The sequence below is a fragment of the Otolemur garnettii genome, unplaced genomic scaffold (assembly GCF_000181295.1).
Source record: "Otolemur garnettii isolate 467f Iridium unplaced genomic scaffold, OtoGar3 scaffold00005, whole genome shotgun sequence".
Classification (NCBI taxonomy): Eukaryota; Metazoa; Chordata; class Mammalia; order Primates; family Galagidae; genus Otolemur; species Otolemur garnettii.
In genome coordinates, this window is record NW_003852400.1 from 43,538,899 (window position 1) to 43,561,601 (window position 22,703).

The window sequence follows — 22,703 nt, forward strand, 5'->3', positions numbered from 1 at the left end:
CCGGACTGCGGGCCCCGGGACGAGCTGGCTGCTAAGCCGGACAGTTAGTGGCGGCAAAAACACCCAGCGGGCCGGATAAATGTCCTAGGCAGGCATCATGTGGCCTGTGGGCCATAGTTTGAGGACGTCTGCATTTCCTTGGTCCACATATTTCCTTAGTCCATATATTTCCTTAGGCTTCCCTTGGCTGTGACAGGTTATATATGTATAGTGATCTTTTTAACCATCATAATAGTTCCATGGAATAGGATTGTTATATACCTGTATATAGTTATTTATAGATGAGAAAGTTGAGGCACTGAGAGGCCATGATCACACAGAGATGGGAGTCAGCTCCCGAGATCTGGGCCCGAAGCCCCACTCTTAACTTCTGTACCTCACTCTTTCTATTATAACACATTGAGTACTCCTTGAAAGGCAAATGCATGCACAACTGCACACCTGAACTCTTGGCCTAAGGCAACACCTAGTAAGTGTTCTAAAACCTCCTGAAGTTATTGCTAACTTGTAGAAGTTGAGTAAAAAATTTGTGAAAGATTTCAACAGTGAAATGAAGTTTGAGCAGAGGCCTGAGAATTGAGAAGAGTAAGCGTATGATACTTTATAGTTCTTTTCAAATATGTTAGAGTCCTTACCCCAATTCATTTTTATAAAATCTCTAAGGAGGCTGGGTGGGGTGGCTCACAGTTGTAGTCCTAGCACTTTGGGAGGCTAAAGCAGGTGGATTGCTTGAGCTCAGAAGTTGGAGAACAGCCTAAGAAATACCAAGACTCCATCTCTACTAAAAATAGAAAAACTGAGGCTGGAGGATTGATTAAGTCCAAGAACTTGAGGTTGCTGTGAGCTATAATTACTACAGCACTCTAGTCAGGGTGCCAGAGTGAGAATTTGTCTCAAACCCCCCTAAATAAACAAACAAAAAACCCCTCAAAAGATAGGTGAAGAGTTTCGTCTTGGAGCAAATGGTGTGAGGACTAGAATTTTTGGGTCATGGTTTAACAAACTTTCAGTGTTTAAGGAAAGTCATGTTATAGAAATTCATGTTACTTTCAAGAGGACAATATATATATACACACATACACATACACATATATATATATATATTTTTGAGACAGAGTCTCACTATGTCACCCTTTGGTAGAGTGCTGTGGCGTCACAGTTCACAGCAACCTCCAACTGTTGGGTTTAAGCAACTGTCTTGCCTCAATCTCCCAAGTTGCTGGGACTACAGGTGTCTGCCACAATGCCTGGCTTTTTTTTTTTTTGCAGTTTTTGGCTGGGGCCAGATTTGAACCCGCCACCTCCGGTATATGGGGCCAGCACCCTACTCCTTTGAGCCACAGGCACTGCCCATCCTGGCTATTTTTTCTTGTTGTTATAGTTGTCATTATTGTTTAGCAGGCCTGGGCCGGGTTCAAACTCGCCAGCCTGGGTTTATGTGGCTGGCGCCATAACCACCATGTACGGGTGCCGAGCTAGAGGACAAAATATTTTTAAAATGTAATGTTTTGAAACCTATGAATGCTGAGTCTGACAATCAGTTTAATCATATTCCTAAAGTCTTTCCCAAGCAATTGAATATGAGGATGAGGTCAATTTTGTTTGATTAATGCATTGTTGACTCTTTTACACCATTCTGGCACATAGAAAGTGACGAATAAATATTTGTTGGATGAATGAATGGAACACTGATTCAATTAAAATAAATGTTAAAGATTTCTTGATAATAGTGTGGGCAAGAGGAGGCTACACAGAGTTTCCCCTTGCAAGTGCAAACACTGTTAGAGAATCTTTAAAAGACTTGTGCTTGTTCAGATCCTCTCGAGAATATAAAAAGAAGGAACAGGGAAGTGCCCGGGTGTCTTTGTCCTCTGTCCTTCCATCAGCTTCCCCAACCCAAACCCTAACTCTCTGAATTTATAAAAAAAAATAAAAATAATCACTCTCAGAATGTTCTAGGAATATGTTCTATTAAAGCTTACAACTTTTCCAGAAAGTTGTCTTGAGTTTATTTATTGGGAATGAACTCTACTGAGAAATGATTTGAAAATGACAACCAGCTGTATTAATTAATTGTATTCACATGTTGCAAAAATTAAATAGTTCTTACTTGGTTTTATAAAATAGTAATCTTTTTAAAGCTACATTCTGCCTCGGGGAGAATGTGATACATATGTCATGTATTTGATCTTTAGAATTTTTTAGAAAATAATAGTAATTTCCAAATTTGGAACATGGTAGTTCTATCAATGACAAGTGGGACTGAAAATGTGCCCTTGGTGATGATGGCCCCTCCTTCTTGCTTCCTTCTCCTTCCTCAACTGATGGGATTATGTTTGAAAAAGGAAGACTAGCCCATGAGAGGTAGCCCTAGTAGGTTAATTTTAAACTTGCAAGCACCTGGACAACTGCCCCCTAGTGGAGCTTATTAAAATTTAGGTCTTGGGGGGGTTCCAATAGAGGCCAGTCTTCTTGTGGTCAAGGGTGGAAGGAGGGAAGAGGCAGGGGATGGGAGGGGAGGGGGGAGTTTTGGTAGAAGGAGGGTAAACAGGGGGACCACATCTATGGAGCATATTGCGAGGGTACAAGTCAAATTTGTCAAGTATGGAGCATAAATGTCTTAACACAATTAGATGAGTGAAAACTATATTAATTGGTTTGATGTAAGCATTCCCAATTGTATAAAAAACAACACATTGTACCCCACAAATGCATACATGTATTCGTGATCTATGTGTATATGACTTAATAAAAGGAAGAAAATAAGAGAAAGGAAAATATATCTCGTTTCTCAACTGTCTCTGAAGCAGTGATGAGAATGAAAGAGTAAAAGTCAAATAGGATCTGTAGAATATGCAAGTATTATTTTAGTCTTCTTTCCTTTTGAATATCAGCTCATGTTAAGAAGGGCTGTGCTTTCACTGTAATTATAAATGTGTACTATGTAAAAGAGATGTTACAGTTCAAAATAAAATTAATTAAAAAAATGTAGGCAGAATAATCTATAAGAAAGAGGCATCATTTACTATGAGGTAACTATAGTTTTGAGGTTTGATATTGACTGTGACTCTGAGAAAATTAGCAACATCTTTAAACTTGATGAATTTTGTTTTCTGTATAATTATGTGGATAGATTGGAAATTCCGATGATCCTATGAATTTATCTTCACAATCAATGCAGAAATATATATCGGCTTCATGAGAGCTGCAGGGCAGGGATGTTCTAGGATTAATTTTACGAGTAGGTGAGTAGCTGTTTCTTACAGAGTTTGATTTGAACCTTACTTGTTTACAGGATGAATGGGTTTTAAAGAAAGGTTTTGTAACTTTGTTTTCATTCTGTAATGTGTAAACAGTTTTCTCTGTGATTAAATATATATATCACAATGGGGATTTTTAATGACTAGATTGGTATTTTAAACTGTGAGGTCAGTGGAATGATATAAAATGTTTCTGTCTGCTGCACAGAAAGACTGAATTATTTCCTTTATTTAGGATGACTGACGTTGGATGAGAGAGCACCAGAGATAATCCTCTGCCTTTCAAATATGCCTCTATAGCCAACATTCCACCGTTGGAGGTGCTTATCTTCAGCTCTACATACTTCCTGTCGAGAGTTCTTTGTTAAAACCTAAGCCATTATGAATGAATCTTTTATTGATCAACAAGCGCCCTGGTACCATTCCTCCATATCCGGACCATCTTGTTCAGAATCAACAAGAGGTTCTGTTACAAACACTGACTTAGGAGCCCCACGCCAGACACCTCAGCAAAGCCAGGTGGGAAGATGGATGAACTGGGGAGATTCTTACCCACAGTGAATTTCTAGAATCACCGAAATGATAAATTGTGGGTTGAGAATGAAACTCTTGAGAATACAGGGTAGGAGCCAAGGGAAGAGAAGAGGCAGAGATGAGGTGTACTGGAGATACCAGCTCCTTCCCGATTCTGTCCAGGGCCAGTCCTCAGAAGAGTTAGTATTGCTCAGGTCAGTGGCTCTTTGTCTAATCTCCCTTATTAGGAAAATGGGAGACTATAAAAACTTCTTTGGGATGTGGCCATGCTAGATGGCAAGAATGCATGAAAACCAAAGAATTTTCAGAAATAAACTTCCTTAACTGAGCCCCTGGGGTGGAGGGTTTTCATTTGTGCTGGCCCCAGTGACATGTGGTGTAGATCCAGATATGTCCTGGGTCTTGTGATCATAGTCTTTCTTCTGAAAACAGTTGCCGACAATCTGTCACTCCTTTGTGTTAGAGAGCTCAGCCCGTTCGAAAATGCGGGGTATCAGCTGCTGTTGCTGTAGGTCCATTTCTGTTTTCCAGCAGGTGGGTGTGTCTGTTTCTTTCCTTTCATCTCCATCCAGGCTTTCTTCTTTCAGGCACTTTCCGGTTTGTCAGGCCAAGTATGCCTGTCATGTTGGAACCCAGCCCCGGACATTCAACTTCTCTTTGTGTTCCTCTCTCCCTTGACTGTGTTCCCACTCTTCCTTATCTCCCGAAAGCCTGTCAATCTTTCTGTGTGGTCACCTACTGTCCTCTTTGTGGTGATGCTCAGATCTGCCAGTTAACCTTGGAGCTTCACCTCTCTTGTCTCTTCTCTTCACTTCCACTTGCCTTGTGCTTCTCTATAAGGCTGACTTGCCCACTGCCTTCTCTCTTCTTTCTGTTATTTTATCCAGTTGTCCTAAGTGCTTCAATGGCTCCCCTGAACGGACGCGTAAGAGTTTGGTGGGAAGAGGATGACTTTGAGACTCAGCTTAGGATCCTCTGTGTGCTACTTATTGGTAGCTCTAAGAATAATAATTCTGTCATAGCATGGTAGTAAAAACTTAATTAGATAATATAGAATTATGCCAAGCACAAGAAATGCTCAATACATGGTAGCTATTATTGCTCATATTATTTTCATGTGAAAACTTTCCACATAGCGGTAGCCCACAATGCTTTTTTCCCCCCTTTGTACTTAAGTAGATTTTCTTGGTTTGTGGTTTTAAGAGAAATGAGAGGCCAGAGTGTGTGGCCCCAACCTTGTGACCCAAGAGTAGGGGAGGGGACTTGTGAGCAGCAAGAAGACCTGTGATGCAGTCTGCATCTTCCACCTATCCACAGGCAGGGGCTTCTCCCAAGACTACCAGATGGTCTTTGCCTGAGTCTTGAACTGGTCTCCTCTTTAAGCATAAACCAGATCCTGGGTCATTTTTTTATTTTTTATTGAAAGGATGGTTTTCTTGGTGTTATTTTGTTGAATTAAAGCCTTGGACTCTCAATTGGACCAGCTCAGAACGTTCTAAGGAAGCCCTACCTAGTGGGCCAGGGTGCCTAAATCATGTCAGGAGTTTTTGCTATGCCCCAGCAATGATGCCCCCATAATTCTCAAGCCTTGCATCCTGTGCTTCTGATTGCCAGCAATTTTGGCTATTTGGTGCTACACAAGAATGCTCCAACTGGGGAGCCTGTACACAATGATGTCCTTGGCTCACTAATCTCTGAGATCTCTGAGAATGGGCTTTTAGTACAGTCTACTCTCCCTTCCCTTTTGAACTTCCAAACTACAACGTGAATGTAAAACATCTTATACTTAGGAATCTCTGACTGGTCACTCTACAAGCCGCAGTCTTACTGTGGAGAAACTTTAATAGCCTTTAGCAGTGTTGGGAAGAAACAAAGATTGATTAGAGCTCTTTGCTGTAATTAGACAAGTATTTCAGAAAACTCTAAAATATTTGACAATGTAGAAAATATAGGCTTTTCTTTTCCACTTCTTACTCCCCCCAGTTGAATAGATAAAAATATATCTGAAAGTCAACCAACAAACCAACCAACCAGTCAACCAACCAAAAGCCCTCCTTGACCTTCCCCTAAATCCCTAAAATCCTCCCAAAGTCCTAAAAGCCCCTTCTTCTCTTCTTTCCTCTCCAAGAGACTCTATTTGTTCATTCTTGGACTATGTTTCCCCCGAGTACCCTGTTATAACTTGTCCATCATTAGAACCTCTATCTCTGTGTCTCTGGTCACTCCACCAATTCCACCTCTCCTCAGGACACTTATTGTTTGTGCTTCATTTGAGGCAGAATACATACTACTTACTAGCTGTGTCTTTTTAATCATCAAGATGGTGTGCTACTTGAGGGTTTTGAAGTTATTACCCAAGATAGAGGATAGCACAATGATTTCCAAAAATCAGCTGCTTAATACAAATATATTGACTTGTTATTAATTATTGCTTTAGTTATTCTTCATGATTTTCCTGTTTGCCAAGCCCTGCTTATAGCCAACATAGGATTATACGTGGCACCTGGGATGGCCTGGAGAACTAAAAGCCTAGAGATAATCCTACAAGCTCATTTAGAACAAAGGTTTAATTATCTGTCTCTGAACTGAGTCTTTTATCTAAGCTGAGTTGCGATACGCAACAAATTGGGAGTTTCTTTTGCTCTGCTTGCTTTGGCTTCTCTGAAGAGTAAGGGACCCAAGTCAGAAGGAAGGAGAAGCAAGGGACCCGCATAGGACAATCAGCTTGTTTCTGGGCATGCTGGCCAAAGAGCAACACGAGTTAAGTGCGTCACTGAACAAGACTTTGGCCTTTCCATGTGAGGAAACAAGCCTCTGACAATTTGTTTCCCTATGGACTGGAACTAGTCTGGGAATGTCACGTACTTTGTAATGCCTAATTTTCCTCATTTGTAAATCCAAAGGCTAAGTGGTACAGTTTCTGCAGATGGAGGTGGCCGAGGGCCAGTGGTGGGGGAATAGAGATAAGAAAGGTGGTGAGGACTTCCCAGCATGGTCTTTTATTGCTGCCAAATGAGTCTTTCCCCTCCTTCCTGTGCCTTCACTACCCCTACCTGCCACAGGTCCACCAGCCAGAGAAAGCTGGTGATCAGCAGTGAAGCCTGTTGGCGTCCTGAAAAGGTAACAGTTCTAGCTCCTGGAAACTCTTTTATTTCCTGAAAACCCCTTTCTATCTCTACCACACTCCCTAGAAGTGGGTTTATGGTGAAAATATTTAATAATTGGTATGGCACAAAGGACTGACCTGTAAGAATGAAAGCTGGTTATAAACAACCAAGATGACCATGATGATGAGCCTGGCCTGGACCCTGGCAGGGCCTCCTAGCCTCTGTAGCCAAGAGCCATCTTTTCAAGTGCAAATACCATTTGGTCATCCCCCTCCCCTCACTTCTTAAAATCTTCCATGGCCTTCTATAGCTCCACAGTTCTTAAGACGATAAAAACCTCCTTAAAATCACCTTTGAAGTTTCACATAATTTATCCTTTCCAGCCTGTGATATAATTGATAGCTTATCTTCTGAACACAAAGTTGTAAGCTCCCTGAGGGGAGGGACTGTATATATATAGTCCCTGTATATATATATCTCAGAGGAGGACAAGAAGGAGCTGAAGGCACCCGGGACCCTGACCAGCCCAGACGAGGACAAGGACAAGGACGACCTTCTCCCCCGCAGAGCAGAAGGCCGAGAGGGAGAAGGAGCGCCGGGTGGCCGATAATGCCTGCGAATGGCTGTGGGTCCGCGACATCAATGAGGCTTTTAAGGAGCTGGGGCGCATGTGCCAGCTGCACCTCAACAGCGAGAAGCCCCAGACCAAACTGCTCATCCTACATCAGGCCGTCTGGGTCATCCTGAACTTGGAGCAGCAAGTGCGAGAACGTAACCTGAACCTCAAAACAGCCTGCTTGAAACGACGACGGGAAGAGGAAAAGGTATCAGGATGGTTGGAGACCCCCAGATGGTGCTTTCAGGTCTGAGTGAGGCCCACAATCCTACCGGGCACTTGTGAAAGGTACACCTTTGTGGGACAAGTGACCCAGCCTTGGCTCTTGTCCTCCTCCATATGTGTGTGTGTGTATGTATTTTTCTACAAAATAACCTCCCCAGTGACCACTTCATATACCACATGACACAGAGCAGGCACTTATTAACTATTCTTTGGATGAATAAAGAAATCATGAAACAATCCCAATTTTTCCAACACGTGTCTTCATACCTGGTCCAGAACTTTTGTGCGATATACATGTGAATGTTTTTAATGAGCAGTTTCGCACAGATACTTGTTCATATTTTCGATATTGTCAAACAGCAACAGCATCTCTTGGTGGTGGGTGTCAGACATCTGGGAGCTATTCCAGGACACTCGCTTTGTCTCACCCTCCCCTGTCTAAACAGTCCTGTGGCACTCTCAGTTCTAGTTCCCAAATGATTCTTCCAACTGTTCCCTCTTCTTCCACCATCAGCAGCTATTTCCAACTGGGTCTCCCGCGTTCTTGTTTCCTTTCCTCCTGTCCATCTTCCCATAGCTGTCAGGGAACTTTCCAAAGCCTCCATCCAGTCATATCCTTTTTGCCTTAAAATTCTTCAGGGTGCCCCACAGAGGTACGACATAGAAAACCCTTCATGATTTGGGACCTGTCTACCCTTTGAGAACTTATGCATCTTACAAATATTTATTGTGCATCTACTATGTGCTAGGGGATTGACTAGAAGTAAGGTGGTGAATAAGGTAGTACCCTCTTGTCCCATATTGAAAATATTGCCTAATGGTAGGTTCACGCACTGGGACAGACAAGCTATGATGTGTGGTTCCCAGAATCGGCCACCTCCTCATATTTCTTTGCCAGACTAGTGTCCTTTCAATTCCTCATCTCTACCCACACCTGCCTGATAACATATGTATTTTTCAAGACTTAATTTAAGGACTATTTTCCTTGGGACACTTTGATCACTTCCCCTCCTGTAGGAAGAATTTGTTGTTCTTTCACTGTTTACTCTTGGTCACATATATATTTCTTTATTTTTCTTCACACTAATCTATGGGCTTCACATAACATGATAATTTGTCTTATTTATCATCTGTCTAGAAAATAGATGGGTACCTGCTACGTGGTAAGTAGGCCCTCAATAAATTAGTGTGTTGATTGAGAAAAGATTTTTTTTTAAAAATGTGAGACCTAAGAATGCATGGTTCATATCATAGACTCTTTTATGCCAAAACAGATTTTAACATCTTAAGAAATCATAATTTATAATAGAAAGTTGTTAATATATTTTAAAATTTGGTATATTTTAAGATGCAAGTCTCTATTTTATTCAAAGTCTTTTATTTAAGTGGAATCCAAGTATAATCCGAGCCCTTTTCTCTCTCTCTCTCTTTTTTATCTGATTCAGACATAGGTGAGATAATTTGACCCCTTTTAAACCTTGTCATTAATTAATATGGAAAATTAACTTGTATAACTTGAATGATATGCATACGACTATGAGAAATCTCGGCAGTGAAAATTTTCATTTGATCCTTTCCTGCTTTGATTTATGACAGACTTTGGCATGATTTGGTGTGGTAAATTTCTGATCTTATCCCTCCTGGTATTTACCAGATTTTCTTTCTATTGATGGAAATAGACGTTTTAGCAATTCATGTTTAAGGTAAGTCTCTCAGCCATCTCTTTTTCCCTAGGGCACTTATTTTTATTTCCATCTCTTGGTTACCTTTAAGGATAAAGTCAACGTTAACTGTGGCAGCCAATCCTGGTTATTGGTCTCTGGGGTATGAGGTGGAGGGTTTTCTTAAATAAGGCTACTAGGGATTGGTCTTGTCAATGCACAAATATTTATTAAGCATCTACTCTGTACCCAACGCTCTGGTAAGATATAATTATTTTTGTCCTATTCATCCTTGTATTCCCAAAGCTTAGTAAATTCCTAATGAATAGTTTTTGGATAAATAATTTCTTGGAAGATATGGAGCCTACTCTTTTGAGAGGAGAAGATAGTTGGGAAGAATAGTGGGGAGAGAATTAGCAACTGTGCTCCTACTATATGCCAGGCCCTATGTTTACTCTTTCCGCATGTTATGATATGTTTTACAAGAGCATTTTGGTTATTTTATTTTCCATGAAAGCCTTGTTTTCCCAGTGGTAGAGCCAAGGAGTGAAATTGCAATCACATAAACAGTATCATTGTGTTCCTCACGTACTTGCACTGTCTCCATTGTCAGAACTCAGCTCTTCCTAAGTCTCCCGCTCAGTTAATGTGGAAAATCTCTGCGGGTGTCCGCTGTGTCCTCATGAAAACAGCCTTTGCATTTATCATTGCCCCTCTACTTGCCACATCGTGCCTACCATTTTCTGGCTCCACTGGTCTGTTGCTGTGAATATTTCTACCCATGGATTTCCCCAGGGGCTGGACTGTGCAATACTGTATGCCACCGAGCCAGTTCCACTGTCACATTATGGCATATGTGGTCCACAGATGCAGCACTTTCATGGAACTGTGACAGAAACAACTTGGTGAGCAGATGATCATTCTGTGGCAGAGAAGAAAGCATCTGGAGGGAAGGGCTGGCACGGGCAGAGCACACATCTGATGTGCTCCTCCAGTGGTGTGGAAGTCAGAGGCATGGAGATCAATGCTACGCTGCAGGTGGAGGGCATGTAGCTGGAGCTTCAGGCTCCCATAACAATGTTTGCTGTTAAATATTCCAACCCTGTAGGGAAAGAAGAAAGGTAAGAAACATTTGGGATTGGATGGGAAATGCCCTGGAAAAAGAAGGAGGCAAGGAAACAATTCTTTTTATGGACCCAAGGAAAGAAAGGGAACAAAAGTGTTTTCTTGGAAGGAACGTATGACAAGAACAAGAAAATTAACCTGTTACAAACAGATGATAGCTTTTCTTCTTTTTCTGCCTCTATAGGAGAGTCATTTTTGCTTTAACAGTTCCAGGATGTAGGATGTCGTTCTGGTTAGGGTCTGTGTACTCTTTTGAAAGGAGCCCCATAAATCTAAATCAATATACCAGAAACAGGGCAGAGAGCTATTTTGGGGAGAATAATAGAGTCAATGTTGAGAATTAAAGTGATAATGAAATAAATAAAGACAAATAGCGTAGACTAAAGTTTTAAGGATAGAGAATATAAGTGAGAAGGAAAGAGGAGAATGATGACTAAGGAGCTGCTTTGAAGACTTCAGTGATGATGATGGAAAGTGGAAGCTTCAGGATATTTGCTGTGTCTCTGAAAAATGTGAGTACAAATTTGTTATATTCAGGTGTAGGTTTGAGTTTCACACTTATGTGTTTGTTGGATACTGCCCTGATCTAAGACTGGTCATGAGATGTTCAGCTTTGTTTGTGTTACTATTTTATTGGAAAGTCGAGGTGAAGCCACGAAACCATTGAGCGATGGATTGTAATGTTCTTATAACATGTCTTTCCAGAGGCCACACAAAGGAGGAGTCAATATGGGGTATGTTTGTTGGCTAAGCTTTCAAAAAGCCCAATGGAACATAGTTGGAAACTAGATCTCAAAAAATATATGGGATTTGAATAGATGGAGAGAAGGGAGGACATTCAAATAGTGGAAAGGCCTTGAGACAGATATGAACACTGCATAGTTATTTTAGCCTAAGTAGAAGACAAAGAGGGATGAGGAGTAGTAATTGGGATTTAGGGTTAGTATTAGTAAAGTCCAATTATACTTTATGGCAGGGATCAGAATATGGAGGGTTATAGATTCTGTAGATTGATTGAGAATTGGGATTTTAGAAAAATTCATGTGGAGAAAGTGATTGAGGTGGAGGCAGCCCAAAGACTTGTTTTAAATCCATATATGAGGCATTCAGGGTTTGGGCATGGCAGAGAGGAAATGTTGAAAGGACAAATCACAGGACTTTGTAACTGATTAGATGTGCACATTAGATTTAAACATAACTTTTTTTTTTTCCTGGTCTAAAAGTTTTCTGACACTGGCTTCCTTCTTCCATTTATATTTTCATGGATTCAAGAAATATTTATTGAGCATACCTACTATGTTCTTGGTACTAGGCTACAGAGAATGAAAACATTGAAAACTCTTTGACTTCCTGGAGTTTTTATTCAAGTGAAATAGAATAAAATCATGAATAAGTAAAATACATAGAATGTTAGCTGGTGATGAATTCTCTGAAGAAAAATAAAGCAGAGAAGGGGAATATTCAGTGGAGGGATACATGAAGGGGTTACAATGATAATTGAAGTAGGAGAGATGGAAAAGGAGCTTGTTGTTAGGGAAAGGTGGGGTTTGGATACATGGGTGACATTATTTTCTGGGAAATATAGGCCGAAAATTCTTATGAGATGTCAGAAATACAGGTTTGGGGGCAGCGCCTGTGGTTCAAAGGAGTAGGGCGCCTGCCCCATATGCCAGAGGTGGTGGGTTCAAAGCCAGCCCCGGCCAAAAACTGCAGAAAACAAAAGAAAGAAAAAAAGAAATACAGGTTTGGGAGCCTGCAGCATAGCTGTGGTAATTGAGGTTTTTTATTTTGGGAGATCCCTGAAAGAAGCAGGAACTGATGCAAGCCTGAAGACGCAACCCTGGAGATTGCTCATTTTTAGGATAACCGCTTGGAAGGAAGGAGAAGACCTAGGGAGGAAGGAATAGTACTCATGATGTAAGTGGGGTGAGAAAGACAGGCAGGAAAGGGAAAGAACTTAGTTCTTATAGATGCTTTCACTGTTCTTATGTAGGTGATAACTGAAAGGCCTAAGGCAGCAATTTTTTCTGTACCTATAGTCTTTTTAAGAAGTTTAATAGAAGTAGAGGGTTCAAATAGAGTCTATTACGTGCATTTATTGTATAGTGGTGAAGTCCGGGCTTTTGTACTCATCACCCGAATAGCGTACATTGTACATCATCCCTCCTTCCCTCTCCTCTTATGTAATTTTTCATCCCTCCTTCCCTCTCCTTTTATGAGTCTCCAATGTCTATTATACCATTCTGTGTGTCCCTGTATAATCAAGGTTTAACTCCCCCTTAAGTGAAAACATGGGGCATTTGTTTTTCTGTTCCTGAGTTATTTTGCTTAGGATTATGACCTCCAGTTCCATCCAAGTCCTACAAAAGACATTATTTCATTCTTTCTTATGGCCAAGTAGTATTCCATGGTGTATATATATATATATATATATCACATTTTTATTTACCCCTCATTGGTTGATGAGAACTTAGGTTGAATCCATGTATTTGCAATTGTGAATTGTGCCACAATAAACATTTAAGTGCAGATATATTTTTGGTATAACATTTTTTCTCCATTGGGAGAGATACCCATTAGTGAGATTGCAGGATTGAAGTGCAGATCTCCTTATACTTCTTTGAGAAATCTCCATACTGATCTCCACAGAGCTTACACTTATTTACGTTCCCACCGACAGTGTACAAGCACTTCCTTCACACTGCATCTGCACCAATATCTAGTCTTGACTTTTTAAGAATGGCTATTCTAATTGGAGTAAGATGGCATCTCATTGTTGTATTTCTCTGATAATTAGTGATGTTGAATATTTTTTAATATGTCTCTTGGCCATTTGTATATATTTTGAAAAATGGCTGTTCATATCATTTGCCCACTTTTTAATTTTTTTTTTTTTGGTTGTTATTTTGTTCCTTGCTGAGTTGTTTGAGTTCCTTGCAGATTCTGGATATCCGTCCTCTATTGGATATAAAGTTTCCAAATATTCTCTCCCATTCTGTAGATTGTCTGTTTACTCTGTTGATTATTTCTTTTGCTGTGCAGAAGGTTTTTAACTTAATTAAGTCTTATTTGTTTGTTTTTGTTGCATTTGTCTTTGAGGCCTTACTCATAAATTCTCTGCATAGGCCCATGTCCAGAAGGGTTTTTTCATAGGTTTTCCTTCTAGGATTTTTGTTGTTTCAGATCTTACATTTAAGTCTTTAGCCCACCTTGAGTTAATTGTTATATATAGTGAGAGATAGGGATCCAGTTTCATTCTTTTCATATGGCTATCCAATATTTCCAGCACAACTTATTGAATAGTGTGTCTTTTCCCACATTCTTAATCTTTGTCTAGTAATGCCTTAAGACAGTTTCATGCTGATTGAAAAGGCAATGAGATGAGACATGGATAACAAAAGTAAAATTTATTTTTCTCTAGCACTAAAGTAAACCATTAAAATGACAGTGACCCAAACAGTAAGTGCTTTATGAGTACCAATGACTTTGTGGAAATGTTTACTTTGCAGCTAACCCATGCATCCACCATCTGTAAAACAGTTATAATATGTCTATCTATGTCTGAACTCCAATCTTGAAGTTTTATAATCTACCATGAATACCACCAGTGTGACATGGTCTGAAGGGGAAAAAATCTGTGAGCAAATATAATACCCAAGTCAAAAAGCAAATAGGTAGATGACTTAAATTGTCACATGAAGTGCGTGGCTCATCATTTAGGTAGTGACTTACATTACTAAGTCCTTCCTACAAAGTCAAGGTTGCTTGCGTACTTGGTATTTGTATCCACTGCACTAGAATATATACTTTTTTTAATTAAAAAAATCCTGAGATTGGCTCAGCACCTGTGGTACAGTGGTTATGGTGCCAGCCACATTCACCAAGGCTGGTCGGTTCAAGCCTGGCCTGGGCCAGCTAACCAACAATGACAACTACAACAAAAAAATAGCCAGTTGTGTTGGGTGCCTGTGGTCCCAGCTACTTGGGAGGCTGAGGCAAGAGAATCGCCTAAGCCCAAGAGTTTGAGGTTGCTGTGTGCTGTGACACTACGGCACTCTACTGTGGGTGACATAGTGAGAGTCTGTCTCAAAAAAAAAATGCTGAGATTGATAAATAAAGCAAGAATGCTCTAGGACTCAGAGGGATTTAATTATGAGTCTCAGTCTGTGATTTGTAAAGAGCCCTCTGCTGATACTCTTGTGTGAACTTTCAGGCTGGTATGAAAAGCAACTCATGCAACAACAGCATAAAGTCATGAGACTTTAAGTGGTTGTGATCTACATCTCACATTATAAAATCCTGAAATAGTGATGATCTCTGGTAAAATCAATGTGTATTCTATTACATGGAAATTTAATAAGAAAAAATTGAATAAAATTTAATATTGGTCAAAAGTTCATTAAGAGACTAATTTAGAAAATTAGTTTACCACTCCTTTGTCTTATTCATTAACTTGTAAGGGAATTAAAATAATTATAAATGATGGCAGTGATGCAACAAAAATTCCTTATCTTATAACAACACCGCATGAAACTCTTGGAGGTTGAAAATATTTGATTTTATCCTTCTGTTCACAGACCTTCTTTCCATAATGGAAAGAAGCAAGTGATCATTTAGTCTTGATGCTTGTGAAGTATGACTCATCCCCCGTGTGGAAACCTAGAATGGTTGAACAGTAATAACCCTGATTTGCAAGTTCAGGTTTTGCTATTAGAAGCAAATGCTTCCATTCCCACCTTCCTCTCTGCCTTTTTCTCTCTAAAATTCAGGACTTCAAAATTTTCAACTTGAACACTTTTAGTTTTTGCTTTTACTACTTACAGTAACCTAATATCACCATTCCTGAACCTACAATGACAGATGTTTGAGGACCATAGATTTCAGTACCCCATTTCTTGTCAGATTAGATTTTTCTGTTGCTAAAGTTGATTCAGCTTGGAGTTCCTTTGTTGTTTGCTTTGTGAAGGAAAATATATACAAATACATTTAAAAATTAACATATATCAACCCAATACCGACCTCAGTATGATATCTAAAATAGCTTGACTGTTGTTTTTGTTATGAACTTCTGTGTCTCTGTAATTGATAAACAGAATAGAACAGAATCAAGAAAACAGAAGTCTAATGACTTTTCATAATTCTTCTTTCACTGAATTGTCTGGGACATATTAAAAACTTCTTCCCTTTACCTTGCCATACCATTTAAAGAGGGGCAGACAAATAGTTTTACAGAAGTGAACCATTCATATCTGAAGTTACTGAAGTTGCTGGGACATAAGATTTCTTTTTTTAATAACTTGGAAGATACTTTACTCTATGGTTTAGCCTGACCAAATAAAAGGAGAAATTGGGACCAAGATTCAACAAAAGTATGTGTGGTGTACAAGATCTGTGTTGGGTTATGCTTTGAAAGACTCAGAAAAAACTTCACATGTATTCCAACATATCACATATCTTTACATATTATTAGCATCTTAAAAAGCTGGACATAAAATGAGATGTGTAAAAGCCAACATTATGTCATGAGGAACAAAAAAAGAAAAGAAACAGACATTGTAAATTTTCTTATATGCTTTACCAAAATTCTTAAAAAAGTAAACTAGAACGTGGCTTGCAGCCATAGGTGTAAAATAGATTATAAATTAATTTGGAAGCAGGTGTTTCCATGGCTGTGGGAAAAACAATGCCAACTGAACATTTTCATAGCATTAAAAGAGCAGACTATAGTTATGCTTACAACAGGCAAGAAAGAGAAATAAGATCATAATCCTGGAACATATTCCTCACTTTCTGAAACAAAACCTGGAGCCATAAATGCTGCAGCTGGAAGAGTTTTGTAGAAGTTTTGATCTTGGTGGGTGAATTCAGCATTAACATTTTTAACTCAGACGCATAGCTTGCAATAAAACCCATATCCATGAGGTATTTTCTATTCCCAACTGTGAAGTTTCTGTTCTTTCTTTTTCTTTTAAAAAGAAATAAACAAAGACCCAAAATTATTGTATTTGTTAAACCTCAATTTGTCATTTCTTGGAGCAAGTAAAGTTGCAAAACAGAAATTCTCAAGCCAGCCATATATATAGTTATGGTATTATTATTCTTTATACTCACTGGCACAGACTCCTATTCCATTAGTGAGCTGTGTTGAAGAATAATGTCTATGCTTCCATGGGCAATATTTTCCTCTTTTAAGAACTGCATTTCCATTTGATCACAGATTCCATCTATTAGTTTTCCAACACCTAATTCTAGCAACTCCCACCCCTCCCCTTATTTTGGTTTGAAGGCTAGGACAAAGATCTGACACAGGACTCAGTTGTTGTTTTATTCCCTGGCGTTGGCTGAATGACAACAGCTGTGATGCCTTTTCCATTCTACTCTCCATAGACCTTGGACATTTTGTGGGATACATGCATACAAATTAAAAAGAACAAGTTACCTGGACTCCAAATAGCCACTTGCTTGATAATTAATGGGACTGTCATTTAGTAATTTGATTTCATAATTAGAATATGCACACAGTTAATAAAAGCATATATTTGAATATATATCTGTAACTACTAACTATATAAAGAAATAATTACAAATGGGTGATTTTGTCATGTTTTACTGATAACTTTAGTATCTGCTTATATGTATATATATATATATATATATATTTTTTTTTTTACACAGAGCTTTAAAAAACTCTGACTTTGTGGCCCTCTATAGAGTGCTGTCATGTCACAGCTCACAGCAACCTCAAATTCTTGGGCTTAAGTGGTTTTCTTGCCTCAATCTCCCAAGTAGGTGGGACTACAGGCATCTGCCACAATGCCCAGCTATTTTTTGGTTGTAGTTGTCATTGTTGTTTGGCAGGCCTGGGCTGGATTCAAACCTACCAGCTCTGGTGCATGTGGCTGGTGCCCTAGTAGCTGAGCTACAGGCACTAATCCTTATGTTTTCATTAACATAAAACTAGTAGGCAAAACCAAAATTGTGTCTCTAATAATTATTTCCCACCATCCTTCTTGAGTTGAGTGAATTATCTATTGAATTCTTTTGTTATTTAGGTATGATTGAATAATATAGAACTGTTACTTCTGCAGGTGAAAAACAGGTGAAGATTAACAATGTCATATGGTTTATCCTAATAGATTCAAGTTCAGTGACTAATTTCCTGATTCCTTTTGCTGGTTCCAGCTGAAAATATCTGGACCAGGAATCTTTCTCCCATATACTTCCATTGCAGGGACTTAGCTTTTCCCCACTAATCTAACACATGGACTTGTTTTCTCTTCAAAGGATCCATTTTCTCTGCTTCCATATTCTTTTTGCTCTTGTATGTTTTTCCTTGATGTTTTTGCTTTTGTGTTCCTTCTCTGAATCTAAGCCTTCTCAATATACCACTCTCCCCTCCTAAGTATCCCCACAACCTACAACTTCAGAATTCCTACAGTAAATTACATTCAGTGGGACTCTTTCCTAGTTATTTGGTCACCCAGTTAAGAAACATTTGCTGACTGGATACATCATATTATGGTGATATAAATTATGGGAAGAATAATAATTAAAAAGATCTCATTGCTAGTGTTAAGGAATTTATAATTTAATGTGTGAAATCAAAACTACGCTTATGAAATTGAAGAAAATGAATGAGACAATATTTAAAATGTACACAGTAAGCTGGGAACATAAGAATTAGGAGCACAAGGAGTATCTGGTACACTCAATAAAATAGAATTGACCTTGATTGATAATGATAAAAATGATTTTCAACTGACATCCTGTTGGTATCTAGACATCTCAAACTGATTGCCCCATAGTCTTCTTTGATATTACAAGGTCAGTACTGACCCTATTTTCTTCTCCCAGCCAGAGGCTCTGACTACAGATAGAATTGTTCTATGTAGGACAAAAAGAATCTATATCTATATCTATATCTATATATTTTTTTTTTCTGGAGAGAAAGAAAGAGCCAAAGTGAGAAAGAGAGAATAGGGAAAGATGGAGGACAGTTGGGTGTGAAATATATACACATAAAACTGTCTTTGAGCCTTGTAAGTATTCTAAACTCAAAGTATGTTTGGGTGTGAATAGATTGTTGTAGAAACCAGTGACCAGACTTGGCTTCCTGCTAGATTGATGTGTTTGAGTACAGAGGCAGAAGCCCAAGGAAGCCAGTCCTGAGCACTGGCAGGAATCACGGTAGGACTCTCCCTTTCACAGTTCTGTAGTATAATCTGGGTTGGTCCAAGTATAAACAGATTTCCAAGTTCCCATTTGACATCCATGTTTCATTTGGGGGCTCTGTCCAGTATCATTTGAATAACAGACTGTACTGAACCAGGAGTACAGCTTTATTATAACTTCCAAACTGTAGGGTGCATCATGCAGGCAGTTAGGAGTGTATTGAATCTGCCAAAGATCTTGATAATTTTGGAAATTCCATTTAAATTTTCAGCACAGTTGTGGAAACCACTCCGAGATAGACAATGTATACTTTGGCAAAAACGCACTGTTTAATATTGGCTACTTTAGAAGGAAGCCAGGAATTTGCTGAATCTTAAGAGGTATAAGAACGTACATAGGACTTCCTGGTCACTGTGGTTTTGTTAATGAAGAGAAAAGACATTTCGTGGCAAATTCCTACCAGCAGGAAATCCCTTACTTTTCTAGAAATGAATGTCAGGAAATAGAAAAGGAACCAGAAAGTCAAACTCCTCCAGCATCATGAGCACACGTGCTTGTATAAACACCTTAGCTCTTCTTGTGTGTTGAAGAGGCCTCAGTTGGTAGAGTTGTTGGGGACACTTAACCATATCCCTTCCCTGGTTGGGGCTTGGAGATCTAGGGAGGTCTCTTACTCTGAGAGTGAAGAAAATGTAGCACTCTAGCGTCATGCTAGATCTATATGATGGCTCTGTGTGTGTGTGTGTGTGTGTGTGTGTGTGTGTGAGACCTAGCTCAGTGGAGTCAGGTCTTCTTGGTGCTTTCAGGTTAGGGGTTCTATCCACATCTTGGGCGCCCCTAAAGCCTTGTGCTATTGGCTGTATTAACTGTAGTGCTACATTCACAGATCTCCTTCCCTCTGGGTCTTCTGGAGGCCTCTGCTGCCAGAGAGGCCTTGTGTGGTTGGGCTGAGTAGGAGCGAGCCATCACATAAACCAAGAGGCAAAGCTGAAAGAGGATTCTAATAGGATCCATAGAGACTGGCTTTCTCTGAGGCCAGAGGCAGAGGATGAGAGAAGTCAGGACTGTGGAGTGAAGGGCCCTGGTGTGTAAAGGAACTGAGTGCCAAGTCATCAATATGCTCAGTCTTCTCCTTGCCTTTTTCTTGGAGGGAGAACTTAAGAAAAGGTATGAAAGACTGCTTATACTTCTCTTCTCACCCTGTTTTTAAAAAACACTTGATTGCCATATGAGTGCCAAATGAAAAGCTGTGCATATTTAATATACATAGCTTGATGAGTCTGAGGATAAGGATACACTTGTGAAACCATCACCACCACCGAGACCATAAACATATTTATCACCTACCCAAGTTTCCTCCTGCCTCCTTTATTGTTATTATTATTATTACTTTTTTGTGGTATGAGCACTTAATGCAAGATTTCTCAGCAAATTTGAAGAATACAATAGAATGCTGTTAGCTATAGGCACTTGCTATATGGATCTTCAGACTTATTTATCTTATTTATCTGGAATTTTAGTTGTTAGCTATAGGGACTTGCTGTAGGGATCTTCAGAACTTATTTATCTTATTTATCTGGAACTTTATACCCTTTTGCTGCTACCACCCCCTTTACCCCTCTCACCAGCCCTTGGCAATCACATTCTACTTCATTAACAAAATGGAGGAAATTGCCTTTACCAGAATTCACTTAGATGGGAAAACATCCTGCTTAGGAAGGTGCTGGAGGTTATAGAAAGTGTTTGCTCCCTTCTTGCAAGGAAGAAAGGAGAGCCTGGTACTGGTGGACTCACCTGGATGACAAAAGTCATGTGCTCTAAAATGCAATTTCTCTTCATGACTGTATACATGTGTAATCAAGGTAATAAATTCAGGAAAAGCTGGAGCATGAGGGGATTTGGGGGGAAGCCAACAAAGAGGCTTAGTGTGGAATTATGAGAAAATATAGATGGGGTGGTTTAGGGTTGGATAGAAGGATAAAGAACTTGGAAATCTGGAGTGTTTTGCACTCTCATAGTCTGTATGATGACAGCACGTTTAACTAGAGCTATATGATGGCTGTGTGTGTGTGACCTAGCTCAGTGGAGGAGTCATGCTAGAGCTATATGATGGCTGTGTGAGTCTGTGTGTGTGTGAGATCTAGCTCAGTGGAGGAGTCATGCTAGAGCTATATGATGGCTCTGTGTGTGTGTGTGATCCACTCTCAGTGGAGTCACGTCTTCCTGGGAATCTTTCTGGCCCCAGGATTGTATATTCCCTTCCATAGCATTGATGGAATGGTATAACTTTACACATTGTGTTGTACTTACAACCCTTCCGACTACATTTTTTTCCTTCCAGACACAGACGTTTTCAATCCACTGAACTATCTCTGTTCTCTTACTCAAAGGCTCCCTTGTCCTTCTGTTTCCATAGGAAGTCCATGCAGATGAGGCACAATTCTTTCAAATAATTCTGACCTTGTCCTGATCAGATAGATCTAATAAGACCAAAAGAAAGAGGGAGGGGGATATCCCATTTGAGTCCCACATGACTGTCATACTCTTTCTGCCTTCTCATCTTTGTTTAGACATTGCCTACGTGCCATCCTTCCATCCATCTTTCAAGGTGTAGGTAAAGGCACTCCTCTTCCTGAAATTTTCTCTGAACCTTCTAGTCCTTGTGAATCTCCTTTCTAGTATTTATCTTGTTTCTCCAACTCCACTGTGTCCTCTTTAAGGATGTTGGATGTTTTATACTCCAGAACCCACTGTGGTGCCTAGCATAATGGTAAGCACATAGTAAGTATTTCATTTAAACATATTTGTTGCCAGCTACGAGCAAGTGTGGCCTACTGACTAAACATGTGAGCCTCTAGAAGGCAGGGCCCAGGCCTTGCAGGGTTTTTTTTTTTTTTAAACATGGTTTCACACATTTTACCATGTTAGACTATTCAGAATGATGAAGATGACAAAAATGTTAGACATCTTATTAAAAGTCTTCATGAGATCCATGCTTGCTCTGATATTTTGTGATGGATATGCAACAGCAAAATGCTGTCCCGCAGGTCTACTCCCAGTGACCAGGCAAGCCAAGAGAACAATTATTATAATTATCACCTACTGAGATTTCAGCTGATTCTCCTTCGTGCATTTATTTTTATAAGGGTTCTTAATGGGCCCAACATACTGACTTTGAATTCATTCTGGATTGAATAATTAATTATTAGTAGTAGAAAAGACTCAAGGGCAAAGTGTAAGTAGAGAATCAGCAGCCATTGGTCCATAGAAAGATGGAAAAATGGAAATAAGCCAGAGTCTCTTTACTCGCTCAGAGAGTTCATACCTTTCTTAAAGTCTTGTGTTATTAATAATAATAATAAAAAACCTTGTCAGCTACTTGGATGCAGAGAGAATTCCAAAACCAACAGAAATGGTTTCAAGGAGCCAAGTCTTCAGGGTTTGCATAATTGCTAAACACTGTCCTTCTCAACTTTCATAAGACAAACTCCTCTTCAAAATTTATTTATGAGATGAATAATTGAGCCTGAAAATTTGATTCTGACATTTCCTGTCTCTATTGTGGAGCCCTGAAAAGTTGTCTTAATTATATTTTCAGTAGTGTCCAAGAATGACATTCTTCTGACCCCTTTTAAGCAGAAACCACAGCAGTTTTTTTAGTGTAAGTGATTGCCTCAATTTGGTAACCATTTCCTTCAGGGCAAGCAATTGTGCCTCTTTTACTGATGGAATAGGTCCTGCAGAAATGGAGGAATCATGTCCTTCTCCTAGTTTTTCCCCGTTCCATCAATGCTATGGAAGATTTGATTTCATAAAAAGCCATCATGTATTGTAGACAAAAGATACTCTTTTTCATCCCTGTAAAAGTTATCTTGCCCAGGCAGTCACACAGAGAAAGGTCGGATGAGGCAGGAATGAACTGAAGCATTGATATATCTCCCATGAACTCTCTGGATTGCTTTAGAGGGATGAAATGGAGCAGTTGAATGATTGTTTAAATTCC

General features: G+C 39.5%; 1 pseudogene; it reads left to right on the plus strand.

Annotated features, from left to right (window-relative positions):
• The first annotated feature begins 6,785 nt into the window (after positions 1 to 6,785).
• LOC100948874 lies at positions 6,786 to 7,802 on the plus strand (annotated as a pseudogene).
• Positions 7,803 to 22,703: the final 14,901 nt, after the last annotated feature.